Here is a 14996-nt window from a genome sequence, read left to right as displayed (position 1 = left end):
GAGGCTGATCTTCTGATTGTGGAGCCCTCGGGTCCAGAACTGTCTTTTTCTCGGTCTGTTCCTCTCACCTCGACTCCGTCGGACCCGATACCGGAGTCTCGGAGCCGACGATCTGTCCTTGGTTCCGGGGCCGAGTCGAACCGACGTTTGGTTCCGACTCTTCCCCTCGGGCCTCGGGCGGATCGATTCGGCTCCGTCCTCGGGGTCGATGCCTTCGGTGCCTGTGTCGGGATTCTTCCCATTTCTTGAACCGGGAGATTCTTTGATGCGGGACCCGGGGGCGCTCGACCTAATGAGGAAGGTGTTGTCTACCCAGACAACCACATCAGTGGAAGCAACCTCTCCTCCCCATAAAGGGCCGTTATCCTCCTCTGCACCCACGGCCACATCCAAGCGTCGGGCACCAGTGTCTCAGCCACCCCTGGAGGGTGCCCCTCTTCCTCGGAGGCTTCTTCGGATGCTCCCCACGAAGAAGTCCCTAGGAAAAGATTGTGTAAGAGGAGACACTTGGATTCTCCACAAGAATCCTTGACATCTGATACTGACTTAGATGAGTCAGAAGGGTCCCCTAAGTCACCTTCAGAAGATGTCTCTTTTCGGACATATTGGAGATCCTGAAACAGAGAGGTGACTGGCAGTCCCTTCCCCTTCTGAGGATGAGTCAGTTTTGCTGAAGGCATTTGGTGCTCGCCCTTCTTCCTCCTGGGTCACTCCCTTCGAATTAATGGAACTAATTGCTCAAGGGCGGGAGGCTCCTGACACAGTGGAACCAGTCCCAAGGAAACCCAATAAATACATCACGGCACCTCAGGACAAGACCTACTTAACAAAAGGAGTTCCAGTGGACGCTATGGTGGTGGCAGCGCCACAAAAAGGAGATGTCAGAGTCTTCCTCATCTGTCCATCCCCTAATAAAGATTCTAGGACGATGGATAGGTACGGGAAGCGCATTTTAGTTCAGCGGCTTTTTCCATGCGATCCTGAACTATTTGACCCATTTTACACGCCTACAGACGGATCTAGTCAAAGAGTTGGGAGATACCCTCCAGGGTACTACAGATGCGGCTGTCTCAGAGAAAGTGACAGCAACTTAATACCCTTACATCCATTGTGAACTCGCCCATGAGGCTGATTTCACGCAGCGAAGGTTCGAGTAAGGCAGCAGCTTCAGCGATTGCTCTTCAGACAATCCTGGATGCGCTTATGTTCCTTCGCGGAAGCCTTCAAGTCTTCCTTTACTAACGCCCCATTTGACGGTGCCACTCTCTTTGGCCCCAAAGTAAAGGAGACCCTTACCCGGTGTGAACAGGAGGGAAAGACTCTGTCTGCTGTCGGAGTCCGTTTTCCACCCCAACCAGACCGTGCCCAAAGGGCAACGTGGTGGAAAAATGTGGTTTCAAAACCCCAAGGATCTTTCCCAGGCACACAGGGAGATGCCCCTCTAGAGGCAGAGGAGGGGCAGAGGTGGAAGATGCCCAGGCGGCAGAGGGGTCCGCAACATCAAGGTGACAGGGATACACTCCCTGGTAAACCTTTCCAGCACTCCTGAGAGGAGGCCCGACTGTCCGCTCTGGAGGCAGTCGGGTCGCTTAGCTTTATACCCTCAGGCCTGGCAAAATATAACTACAGACAAGTGGGTAAAAGCGTGGTTACAGAGGTTACAACATACCCTTTCTATCCTATCCCATTCCAAAGAAAAGACTCCCAGATGTACTGCCCCATCTGCGAGAGCCAGCAGCTATAGAAATTTCAAAGCTGCTAGAAAAAAGAGTCATCCAACCAGTCCCAGCGGACCAGCAAGGATTCGGGACTTACTCAAGGTTCTTTTTAGTTCCAAAGAAAACAGGGGACTGGAGGCCCATCCTGGACCTAAGCTACCTCAATACCTTCGTCAGGAAAGAAAAGTTCCGAATGGTCACGCGATCGATCCTTCCGTTCTTACAGAAGGACGACTGGATGTGCTCAATAGATCTAGAAGATGCATACTACCACATCAAAATGGCCAGGGCATCCAGAGATCATTTGCGCCCGGCTGGGGCCAGTCACTTTCAATTTCGAGCCCTGCCCTTTGGTCTGACCTCAGCCCCCAGGGTCTTCACCAAATGCATGGCAGTGGTAGCGTCTCACTTGAGACGCCAAGGATTCCAGGTGTTTCCGTATCTGGACGACTGGCTCCTTTCTGCCACCACCCAGCGTCAACTATTACAGGCCAGGGACTTTACCTTCAACTGTGTGTTCACCTAGGGATTTCCGTAAACTTCGAAAATCCTTGCTTCAGCCATCACAAAATATCTTGTTCATAGGAGCAGAATTAAACACAAGTCAGTTAATTCTAAGACTTCCCCCAGAAAGGATATTATCACTTCAGACTCACATACGTCTTCTACTTTTGTCAAGGAAATCTCCAGCAAAACTGGTACTGAAGGTTTTGGGACTCATGTCAGCCTCCCTTATTGCAATACCCTTGGGAAGGCTGCACATGAGAGTCCTACAATGGCTGCTGTTTGCACAATGGTCGTTTCAACAACTACCTCTAACACACGAGATTCTTATAACGAAAACATGCAAGACACATCTAAAATGGTGGCTTCAAACGTGCAACCTTTCCAAGGGGAGACCATTTGTGCTACCCACGCCTACAGTTACGGTGACCACGGACGCTTCCCTGATAGGGTGGGGGGGCATCTTTCAGGGACAGACAGTCCAAGGCGAATGGACCAATTTGGAGTACAATCTGCACATCAATGTTCTAGAGTTGAGGGCAGTGTTTCTAGCGTTGCAACACTTTGCTCCCCTTCTTCCTCTAGGAACTATTGCAGTTCAGACGGACAACATGTCGGTAGTCTGGTACATAAACAAGCAAGGGGGAACCAAGTCCTATCAGCTATGCAGAGAGGCCATGAGAATCTGGCAGTGGGCGGAGTCCACGGGTCGCTTTCTAATAGCAACGCACATCCCGGGTCATCCAACGTCATAGCCGACAGGCTGAGCAGAGCAATTCTGTTACCGCACGAGTGGTCCCTAAAACAGTCAGTGGCGAAAAGGATTTTTCGCACGTGGGGCCAGCCTTCCTGCGATCTGTTTGCGTCTCCAATGAACGCCAAATGCAGGAGCTACTTTGCCCTATTACCCTCCAGGGAAGTCCCCAGGACGCACTGATTCACGATTGGCCCCCGGGACTCCTGCACGCATTTCCTCCATTTCCCCTGATATCAAAGTTTCTCCAGAAAGCCAGAAACCTTCACAGGACAATAATCCTCATTGCCCCATTCTGGCCTCGTCAAATTTGGTTTCCTTCCTGAAGACACACTGCATTCGGGGACCCTGGATTCTGGACCCAGAGCCAGATCTATTGACTCACTCGTCAGGGGCTCCCCATCCCGCGCTCCTGTCCCTCCATCTAGCAGCTTGGTTGCTCCAATTCCCAACTTAGCCAGGTCTGATCTCCTTTCGCCAGCAGTTCGGAATATATTGGTGGCTTCTCATAAAGCTTCCACTACTAAAACATATTCTAGTAAATGGAAGCGATTTGTATTCTGGGCGAATACACAGCAAGTGGATCCTTTTATAGCTCCTTTGAATAAAATATTAGAGTTTTTAACGGACTTATTCCATCAGGGTGCTTCTCCAGCTACACTAAGAGTTCATCTGGCTGCCATTTCAAATTTCCATGTGGAAGAATGTGGGGCTCCTGTTATGGCCCACAGACTTTGTAAAGCCTTTTTAAAAGGGGTTTTTCATATTAGACCACCAGTCAGATCTCCTACGTCACCTTGGAGTCTAAACTTGTTGTTATCTAAATTAATGTTGCCCCTCTTTGAACCTGCCTCTTCTTGCCCATTAAAATTTTTGTCCTGGAAGACTCTCTTTTTGGTAGCCATTACTTCCGCTAGGCGAGTATCTGAACTTCAGGCTCTCTCCATCAAGCACCCTTATTTGATCTTTCACTCTGACAGAGTTTCTCTTCGAACTAATTCATCCTTCCTCCCTAAAGTGTGTTCTATTAACAATATTAATCAGTCCATTGAATTACCCACCTTCTTCAAAAATCACTCCAACAAAATGGAGTATATGTTGCACAAATTAGATGTTCACAGACAACTAAGATTTTACTTGGATAGAACAAAAGATCACAGAAAAACTGATCAACTTTTTGTGGCCTTTGCTGATAGCAGGAAAGGACTAGCGGTTACCAAAAGAACTCTTTCTAAGTGGCTAACGGATTGTATAATCTATGTCTATGATTCCTCAAATCTAACTCTCTTACACAAACCCAAAGGACATTCCACAAGGTCAGTGTCTACATCTCTGGCTCATGCAGCCCGCCTACCACTAGACGCTATTTGTGCGGCCGCTACTTGGTCTAAGCCACATACATTCATTTCTCATTATAAGGTAGACAAGGCTTCTAGGGACAGAGCAACCTTTGGTTCCACTGTGCTCAAGAACGTCCTTCCGTGAGTTCCTCAGGAACAAGGAGCTAGGGACGCTACCCATGTGTAAGAACAAACGGCGAGATTGAACACTATCGCATATAGAAGTTATGTCCTTACCATAACGTTCCATGTGGAGTGTTCATCTCGCCTTTGTTCTTATATTCCCACCCTCCCGCCCTTAAGAAGAACGTTCTTTTGATGCCTGGCCGGGAGCATTCTGCTACTGCTTTGCAGATGTTGTGTACATAGTTGGCATATATATATATATATATATATATATATATATATATATATATATATGTCTATTTGTTCTTTTATATATATATAGTTATGTATAGACTCTTGTTTCTGTGCATATGTGATGTAAGCATGAATGTGCTCTCTCTTGAGATTGGTTTGCTTGCAAACTAGATCTGAGGTAAAGGCAGAGGGGGGTTGTGGGTATTAGATTGTCTCGAGCTTCTTCTCGATGCAGAGCTTGCAAGAGGCCGGCACGGAGCCGAGGATCGGCTCCGAACCCATGTGTAAGAACAAAGGCGAGATGAACACTCCACATGGAACGTTATGGTAAGGACATAACTTCTATTTTTCTCACTTCTTCCCAAATAGGAAAGGCAGTTTACTCCAGGGTGTTCCTGGTTTCTCAAAAAAGGGCACTTGGTGACCTGTTCTGGATCTATCCTTTCTCAAGGTTCCTTCTTTTCAGATGCTTAGTCTTCAAACCCGGTTTGCTTTTTTTAATAGCCGAGGCTTTTCTGGTGTCCTTAGGTCTGAAGAATTCTTGCCTTCCTAGTCCTATTCACCCTCTCTTCAGGAAGTTTTTAACATTTCTGTGTTTCTTCCTCATTTTTCATTTCTCTACTTTGACCTTTGGCCTATGTGCTGCCACATGGGTATTCACAAAATGCATAGCTCCTGTGACTGCTTTTTGCAGGCTCCATCCTGATGAGGTTTTTCCCTCATCTCGACGACCTGTCTCCAGGCACCTTCTTTCAGTTCAAACAAACCATATGACCGCCAGTGGCAAAGATAAAATAAATTGAAATATTATAAAAAAAAACTAGTAATCGCTTTTGTGGTCTTTAAATATTTAAAAGATGTTCAAAAAATTTTATTGTATGTAATGTGTGTTTTTATTTAAATGTGTTGGAAGTTTTGTTTTAAACAAGATGCTTATAATGATTTAATTGTGGTTTGAAAAAGCGCTTTTGTAGACCGCAGAAGTGGTTACCAGTTTATTATATTTCAGTAAATTTATTTTATCTTCACCCCCTGGTGGTCGTTAAGTTCATTTGTTGGATTTATTACTTGTTGGGCTACATACTATCTTTATCCTCGGCACAACAACTTATTTTGCGACCTACTGTCAGTTGCCTGTTAAAGGATCTGGAGTTCATCATTTCTGTCCTTCAGAGTCCGAGTTCACTATCAGTTTCCAAAAGGATTTCCCAACTCCCTCTCAAGATCATGTACATCTGGGTTGCAGAGTTCAGACAGTGCCACTGTTGGCCTCTCTTCCACCTCCAAATGTTCTGTCCTTGACATCTTTTTGTTTCTTTTTCCTCTGCCTGATATTCCAGCCAGTGAGTTTCTTTGAGCCGTAGGATTCATAGTCTCTTCTATTCCAGTGCTCCCTCTTGCCAGACTGCACCTGTGGAAGCTTTAATGGTGCCTCAAGGCTTTCTGCCCTTGAATTGTCCTTTGGCTTTTTGCTTTGAGGTCGATGAGTGTCTTAAGGGCATCCTGCATCGTAGGCCCCCCCAAAGAAGCCTATTCCTCCTCTTTGGGACTTTAATTTTGTTTTCGTAAAATTGACCAAAGCCGCATTTGAGTCTGCAGGTTGAGCTTCATTTTATCTGGAAGACCGTGTTACTTGCTCTTCTGCTGAGAGGGTTTCTGAGCTTAAGGCTGTTATGGCCATTTCTCCTTTGTTTTTGTTTTTTTGTTTTCTTCACAAGGACAGGATGTCCCTTCATATTAATCCTTCATTTATGCCCAAGGTGGTAAATGAGTTGTTTCTGAATCAGGCAGTACAACTCCCTTCCTTTTTTCTTCTCAGTCTTGCTAGTGAGAAGGTCATGCATGCTTTGGATTTGCACAGACAGATCAAGTATTGTTTAGATGAAACTAAGGCCATTCAGAATTCTTACCTGCGTTTTGTATATTCTACATCCCAGGACATTGGGTTTGGCTTTTTCTAAGCAAACCATCTTCTCCTGGATATTGAAGGCCATTTTCTTTTGTTCTTTTCATGACAAATGTCTGTCTACTTCCAGTAGAACTCTCTCCACTAAAGTTGTTGCCTCTTTTGGTACTTTCTCCAAGGTGTTGGACACAAGATTCCATCCTTAAAGCTGCAACTTTGCCTTCAGTGCATACATTTACTAAGCATTTTAAATTGGGTATGGCTTGAAGGGCCAGAGCAGGTTTTGCTAGAGCCATTCTATGTGGGTTTGTTGAGGCCTCTTCCCAGCCTTCCACCTCCCAGTCGTCTTAAACTTTAGTACTCTCTCTAAGGTGAAGAATATTGCAACAGTGATATGGAAAGACATATTACAGTTGTGTAAAATCTTAGCGTAACAGTAGATATCCTTCTCTTCACTATTGCAATATCTGCTCCCTCCCTCCTTCCCCCTTTTTTCTTTTGGGCTTTGTTTTGGTTTCCCTTGTGGCCGAGGATCTCCCTTTTCCATCTGCATTTTCTTCTGGATGTACAATAGCCTCTTTTGTCTTAATGGTGACAGTTCTGTACTTGGGCAATTCAGTTCTGCTTAACTGTGTCCATACTTCACCTTTATGTCCTACATCCTGAACAGGGGGCATAGATGTGACATACAAGATCTAAAGGCTTCACTGTATTGCCTGGATGTTGGGCTATCCTTGCAGAGATCTCTGTGGTAAAGAACACTGCAACAGTGAATAAGACGCACATATATTATTGTGGTAATCTTTTACACAACTGTACTTCCAAAGATGTATATGAGCTTGAAATTTCCAACTATGTAGAAGACCACCACAGTGCCTTTTTCAACTATCAGAAGCATTAAGGCAATACCCAGTTTATACCCTTACTTCCCCTCTAACTTCTCTTCAATATTAATATGCCCACGTACACACCCACAGCTAACCAGATTACCATAGAATAATGCCTGAGAGCAAACCAAAAGGCCAAAAACAATAATATGTCATTTTGGGTTATCTGCTAAGGTAACCTGGTACCGTCCAGCTTTCAAAAGCTCTAGCCTCCCCTCCCTCTCTCTTCCCGTGGCAGCCGATTGGCTAAGCATATCCTGAAAGGGGAAACCTTTGGCTGTCAAAGGGAGAGTTCACACTTTTTGCTGTCCAGAGAAGAAATTCTTCTGACTCTTCAGAGGATCCATTGTTGATTTTCCTAGCTTGCTGTTCAAATAAGCACCAGTGGGGACCCTCTACTCGTTTTATTATCATTCTGTTTCTGTTACGTTTAAAAAAAAAAAATGTTTTAATGTTTTTCTGTCACGGTTTACAGTAATTCCTGTAGGAATTTCTGCTTTTGTTTGTCTTCTATCTTTATGTACTTGCTTTTACTGTTTTGAGGAAACTGTGCTGCTCTGAGAAGTGCAGTGCGTAGGTGTGCTGTTAGACACTAGAGCTGTCTTGTCCCTCTGCTTTTTCATTTTTTTCTGACAGGAAGATTTTGCAGGACTTGGACTTTTTTAACATTATGTATTTACTGTTTTGTATGGCTTTGCTCTGTGAGTGTGTTACATGGGATAGTGATTTTTCTGTGAATTAAGTTATTTGAATATATTGTGGCAATTTTACTATGACTAGAAAATATAGTTTAAATTTCTATTAAATCGTACGGCAGTTTGACATGCATAAGTGTGTGGATCTAATTTTAATAGTGGTTTGGCATATTGGTTGCTTTTGGGTTTGGACTTTTATATACTGAAAATTCTTTAGCTTCTGTCTGTTGTAAAAGAATTCTTCACACATTTCAAATTTTTTTGTGATAATGGGACAGTTTGGCAGAGTTTAGTTGTGTGAAGGCAGTCTTCTGGAATCCGCTGTTCTCTCCATACTGCTATGAGTACCCTTGGGAGCTACTAATTTACCCAACATCTTGATCATCTCTCTCCTAAACTTATTTAAGCCTGCTACTTTCCCTGACTTCATTATTGTTAGTGCTGTCCTGGCTTCTAGGATGGAATCCTCCTCTTTCATAGTAGGTTGTGTTTGGTACAGAACAGCTTCTGTACGATTTCCTTCATTCAGAAGCTGCCAGAAATACTTATTGCTTCTGCCTGATGTCCTGTGGACCAGTGAGCAGGTTGTTTCTGGCATCCCTTATGAAGGATATATCACTGTAGTCGTTTTTCTGTCCTTTGCCTCGCATTCTGATAGTTTTTGTGGCATCTGTCGAGTCACTTTCCAGAAACTGGTAGAGTGTCTTCTGTTAGTCAGTATTCCTTCTTAACCTGGTCTTCCTTTTCTACTTTACACTTTTTCCTGCATTACTCCTTTCTTTTGATTACCTGGACTTGGGCATTCCACCACCACCTTTCATTATGTACCTTGCCTCCATACCTGGCTCTGCTGCATATCTGTTCTGTAGTCCTCGCACGTGATGTTTTGAGAGACTGCCATGCTTCAATTCTACCTGATGTTCTTCGTGTATCATTGTTGCAGTCATTACATTTGGGTAATCTGCTGGCAGGTTGCCCTTAGTCGACCTGAATAACAAGTCTTGGGTCCTGCGTCAGTTGCTGTCTCCTCTTCCATGATGTGAGGTCGTCAGGGGTATAAAACATGCAGCTGATGCTATTTTAATCTGTCTTTCTTGCCGCGCGATGCCAGAAGCAGAAGCAGTTCACAAGTGCCAGTCGGCCGACTCCTGAAATTTTCATTTTCAAGTTTCAGAACCGAAGTCTTCAAACTAAAGTAAGTACCCTGTTGGGGAAACTTTTTCTTGCTCCTTACCGATGTCAGCAAAAGTTAATAATTGCATTACTTGTGGGAAGCAAATACCTCTCAAGGATTTTCATTTGTACTGTATTCCTTGCCTAGGCCCTGATCACAACATGCCTTGCTGTCAGTTTTGTGCTAAATTTAACCAACACACTATTAAGCGTCTGTGTATTTTTGCTTCTAAATATTTTGGTTCAAGATTTAACTACCCTGAAATGTCGTCTGTTAGCAATCCGACTACCGGAGTTCACAAAAATGCAAGGAAAAAGACAGAGATAGACTATCGAGGTCCAAAACCGACGACGAAGCTTCTCGTAAGCCAGTCGCTGGTTCGCTGGTACTCAGTGAGGCACATTCGCAGCCCCTGATGGCCACTACTGTTGAGTTGCAGGCCTCTTCCGAGACCCATTCAGAGTCTGGTATGCCGCGAGATTCTACAAGTATTGAACCCGCGGATGTCTCTCCCTTGGATGGGTCCGGAGCCACTGAGCAGGCACCGGCTTCTGAGGGTGTTTTCAGGCCTCAACAGTTTTATATTAAACTGACGCCATCAACAAAAACAAGGCCCAAACCAACTTATATGTCTAAAAACCGACGCATGAGCCATGTGCTCAGGCCCCTATGCCTAAAAAACAAATGATCAAAATGGCTGAGGATTTAATTACCTTGATCAGGGGTTCCCAAACCCCACCCCCTCTAAGAGGCCTAGGCAAGGCACTGATTATGAATCTTCAGATCAGGTTTCCATCTCTTCTGATTCCTCTTCTGATCAGGAATTTTCTTTTCCACCTTATGAGGACTCTGATGCAGAGTAATCCGTCCCTTCTGCTTCTCCTCCTGAGGATTATTCTTTTGGAGAGACTTTGCATACTTTAAGGGAACATTTTCACTGGCAGAGTCAGGATTTCTCAGAATCAAAAAAGAGGCTTAGGGATTTTCTTCTTCTTCCTCAGCATAGGCCTTTGGCAATACCTCCTGTATTAGACATTGTTGATGTGTTCTTGGAATCAAGCATGGCTCCTGATTCCCTGCCTCCGACTCGTAGTAAGCCAGACAGATATTACAGGGTCCAGACTCCCACAAATTTATTTTCAAAAATCCTGCTGCTGATTCTGAGACTATTTCTCAGGGTCCCAAGGGTGTTGAGGCTTCTACAGCCAAAAATCCTACCACTTCTGATAGAGATTCCAGGGTGCTGGATAAATTGGGAAAGAAGGTTTATACATCTGCAACCTTGGCAATCAGGGCTTTAAACTGCCAGTTTCATATTCTTAAATATCAACAGCATGTTATGGGCTTACTGAAACAGAAAAGGATGATGATTTCCGATTGTGTGGAAAATAGAGTTACAGGATTTATTGCATTCAGCAGAACAGGTTGGAAAGCATACTTTGCAATGTGGTTTTTATTCCTTGGAGGCCTCTTGCAGGGCCACTGTAACGGGATCTGTGATAAGAAGGCATGCCTGGCTCAAGGAGCAAAATCTGCCTGATCATGTTAAAGCTAAATTGTTGGATGCCCCTTCACAGCATGATAGTCTGTTTGGTAATAAGGCAGAAGAGGTTTTAAAGAAAATGGAAGCCAAAGCTAAATCTATGCAAACTGTAAAAGATTTCTTGCAAGTGCAGCCACCCAGGTTCAATAGGCACTGGCCTACTAAGAATTGGTCCTTTCCTGTGTTCAACAGAGCCACTCAGGGCAAACCCAGGCGCTCCAAAGGCTCCAGATATCAATCACCGGGATCTTACAGGTCAAAGCAATGGGGTGCCTCCACCTCCAAATCTGGAGGTAACAAAGCACAACCCTACAGTATGCAGTCTCAATGACTTTCCTCTGCCATCTCCTAGCACTTATCTTTTGGCCGCCCCCTTAGGGGGAAAACTAGCACTTCATGCTCAAAATTGGCAGTTATTTACCCAGGACAAGTGGGTATTAAACATAGTATCCCAGGGGTACAGATTTCATTTCCACACGTTGCCAGTTCCAAACGGATGGCCAGATCTGCCACCAAACCAGTGGGCAGAGGCCCAGAAACAAGTCATGTTCCCTCATGAATATGGGGGCTGTTCAACCAGTACCAGGAAAGGAAAAAGGACAAGGATTTTATTCAAGACTTTTCCTGGTACCCAGAAAAGACAAATCATGGCGTCCAATTCTGGACTTATCAATTCTAAACACGTTCCTGGACATTCCAAAATTCAAAATGCTGACTTTACAACAGCTACTGCCTATGCTAGGCAAGAATGCCTGGTTGGTAACTCTAGACTTAAGAGGCATACCTGCATATCCCAAGAAGGGAATCTTGCAGAAGATAGCTTAGCTTCAAAGCAGGCTTTTTGCATTACCAATTCTCTGCACTGCCCTTTGCCTTATCTACTGCGCCCAGGGTCATTACAAAGTGCCTGGCACCAGTAATTGCATTTTACAGACAAAGAAACATTCAAATTTATCATTATCTGGACGATTGTCTCATTCAGGCAGAGGACAAGGACACACTTCAACATCTGGCGTTTGTAAAAAGGTTTTTAGCATGCCTAGGGTACACCATAAACAAAAAGAAATCAAAACTGATACCCTCTCAAATAATTACATTCCTGGGTGCAAGCTTGAATACAACTGCCCAGATGGCTTACCTCACGCCAGACAAACAAATTCAATTGACAACATACTTCAAACAAATGGCAACAAAAACCCAGCTATCTGCAAGACAAATACTGCAGGCTTTGGGGTTCATGGCATCCTGCATTTTACTAATTCCATATGCTAGACTGCATATGAGGAAACTTCAGTGGTATCTAAAAAGGTTATGGAGTCATCATTGTCACAGCCTGGAAACAATGAATGTTAAGTTGTCAATCTCGCCTTCATTCTTGCTTGATGGGTTCGGAGCCGATCCTCGGCCACTGCACTTTGCTAAGCTCGAGAGTCACTTTTACCAGCTCGAGGCAGCCCCATATCCCATGATGCAAGGCGGTAAGTACCCAGATCTCGTTTGCCGCTTCGCTGATGAGGTCCTCCTTTTACCAGCTCCTGGTAAGTGTTTTATACTAAACTGTTTTTAGCCCCTTTTCACTTTTTAACTTAATATCTGACAATTTTAGGTTATATTAAGCCCCTTTCTGACTAAAATTATCCTCCCTTCTTAATTTTTTTAGTCAAGCCTTCTTCCCTCCCATCCCCCCCCCTGTCAGGGGGTGTGTGTTGAGGTTTTACTCTTCAACTATAGTTTAGTTGTTTGTTTGGGACTGTGTGGTTGAGTTTGTCCACTATGTCCAAAGAGCAGAGGGTCTCAGGCTTTAAGAAGTGTGACTCGTCTCTGACAGACTGTCACACTTCTTGTTTATATTGCCTGGGACCTCTCCACCTGCAGGACTCCTGTGCGATTTGTCATTCCTTTAGCCAGAGAGTCCTGCAGGAGAGAAGAAATAAATTGATATTAAGGGGTCTTCTTAAACCGGAGGGCTCTCCGGCTAAATCGGCTCCGAGTAAGACTTCAAAGTCTTCCAAGGCCCAGGCTTCTGTGTCCAAGCCTGCGGTCTCGGTTCCGACTCCTTCGGAGTCGAGATCGGCTCCGGCTGGAGCTGATCCTGGTTTGCAAAAACCTTCGGCACCGATGGCTGTTGGTGCCGATACTGTTACAGTCACATCGGTGTCGGCTCCGACTGGCTCCGACCACCATGTGGCTCAGGCTTCGGTGCCGGCGCCGACTGGCTCCGACACCGTTACAGTTATGCCTGTATCGGCTCCGGCTGGAGCCGATGCATCGAGGCTTTCTGTCGGAGCCGAAAAGTCCTCGGCTCCGACTGCATCTATGGTTTCTTCGGCTCCGATGGTTCCTTCGAGGAAGAGGTCCAGGTCCCCTTCCTTGGAACCGATACTCTCGGCTCCTGCCTCACCTCTCCTCTCGGAGCGGAGCCATCGGAGCCGATCATCTAGGTCATCCAGGCTTTCAGACCATGATTTAGAGAGGGTGGTCAGTAGATTATTGAAATCACAGGCACTGGCCCAGATGCTGCATAGTCCGTCTCAACAGACGACTATTAGTCCACACCCTCTTGAAGTTCCTCCTTCGACTCTACCTCAGAGTTTGGAGCTGGAGTCTTCGAGTATAGTTTCTGGTATGGCTGAGGGGCGGATACCCCCCCCCCCCTTCTGCACCCTTGGCATCTACTCTTATCTCCTCTTCGAGACCTTCCTTACAGGGATTCGGTGGTCGGGCTTCCCTGGTCTCCTCCGAGGGGGTGAGTGGCATCAGACCCTTGTCCGACCCCACTCTTCCCCTTGGAGCCTCGGCCTTGGTGAGCTCGGCTCCGACATCTGCCTCGGAGCCTTCCCTTTCGGTGGGCCCTGGAGTTCCAGTCTCTTCGGAACGGGTTCTCTCGGACCTCCCTGGGAGGGGGTCCTTCGAGGTGATGAAGAGTGTGCTGGCCACTGGGCTCAGCCAGCAGTCTATTCCCTTAGCTCCTCCCACTACAGTGCCTGTCGATATCTCTGCCATCTCTCTTGCTCCCAGACCCAGAGATCCTCCGCCTCAGGTTCCCCACTGGGAATAACCCCCTCTTCCGAGGAGTCTCCTGATCAGTCAGGAGATCCTCCGCGCAAGAGGACTTGTAAGAGGAAACACCTAGACTCCCCTGGGTCTATCACTTCAGATACCGACTTAGATGAGTCGGAGGGATCTCCAAGATCCCCCTCTGAGGATGTCTCCTTTTCAGACATCCTAGAACTCCTAAAACAGAGGGGAAACTGGCCCTCCACAAATCCCTCTGAGGATGAGTCGGTATACCTAGAGGCGTTTGGATCTCGGCCCTCCCCCTCCTGGGTGTCTCCGCCTTTCGACCCTCTTATGGAGGTTATTGCTCGAAAGACTTGGGCTGCTCCTGACTATGTAGAGCCAGTTCCTAGGAGGCCGTCTAAATTTATTACTTCCCCTTCGGAAAAGCAATTCCTTACGAAAGGTGTCCCTGTTGATGCCATGGTGGTGGCGGCTGCCACTAAGAAGGAACTTGCAGATCCTTCCGTACCTGTCCATCCTCCTAATAAGGATTCTAGGACCATGGATAGGTATGGTGAGCGGATGTTCTCTTCAGTGACCTTTGCTATGCGCTCGCTGAACTACTTATGTCACTTCACCAGACTCCAAAGGGACATCCTTGAGGAACTAGGTGAAGTAGTACAGGATCCTACAGCTGCAGGGGCTCAAGAAAAAATTGCTTCTCAGCTAGGAATCCTTAATTCTATAGCTAACTCCTCCATGCGACTGATATCATATGCAGCAGATGGAGCGAGTAGAGCCGCAGGTACAGGGGTGGCTCTTAGATGCCAAGCCTGGATGCGGCTCTGTAATTTTGCAGATCCCTTTAAGGCGTCCTTCACAAATTCTCCCTTTGATGGGTCAGCTTTGTTCGGCCCTCAAGTGAAGGATACATTGACCAGGTGTGAACAGGACGGCAAGACTCTTTCTGCCGTAGGGGTCCGTTTTTCCACCCCTTCTAGGCCTTACCCTAAAGGACAGAAGGGTGGAAAGATCTGGTTCCGCAAATCAAGGAGTCACGCCGGATACACGTGGTCAGTTTACCCCTAGAGGCAGAGGGGGTAATAATAACAGAC

At 46.0% G+C, this 14996-nt stretch overlaps 1 protein-coding gene across 1 annotated transcript in view; it reads left to right on the top strand.

Annotated features, from left to right (window-relative positions):
- The window catches only part of CKAP5 (cytoskeleton associated protein 5), a 4315141-nt gene that overhangs the window by 3328950 nt on the left and 971195 nt on the right, over positions 1 to 14996 (top strand). The window lies entirely within an intron of this gene.

The sequence above is a fragment of the Protopterus annectens genome, chromosome 9.part0 (genome assembly GCF_019279795.1).
Source record: "Protopterus annectens isolate FY-2018-M chromosome 9.part0, PAN1.0, whole genome shotgun sequence".
Lineage (NCBI taxonomy): Eukaryota > Metazoa > Chordata > Ceratodontiformes > Protopteridae > Protopterus > Protopterus annectens.
The sequence above is the reverse complement of the archived record's forward strand: the minus strand, read 5'-3'. Positions and strand labels throughout refer to the sequence as shown.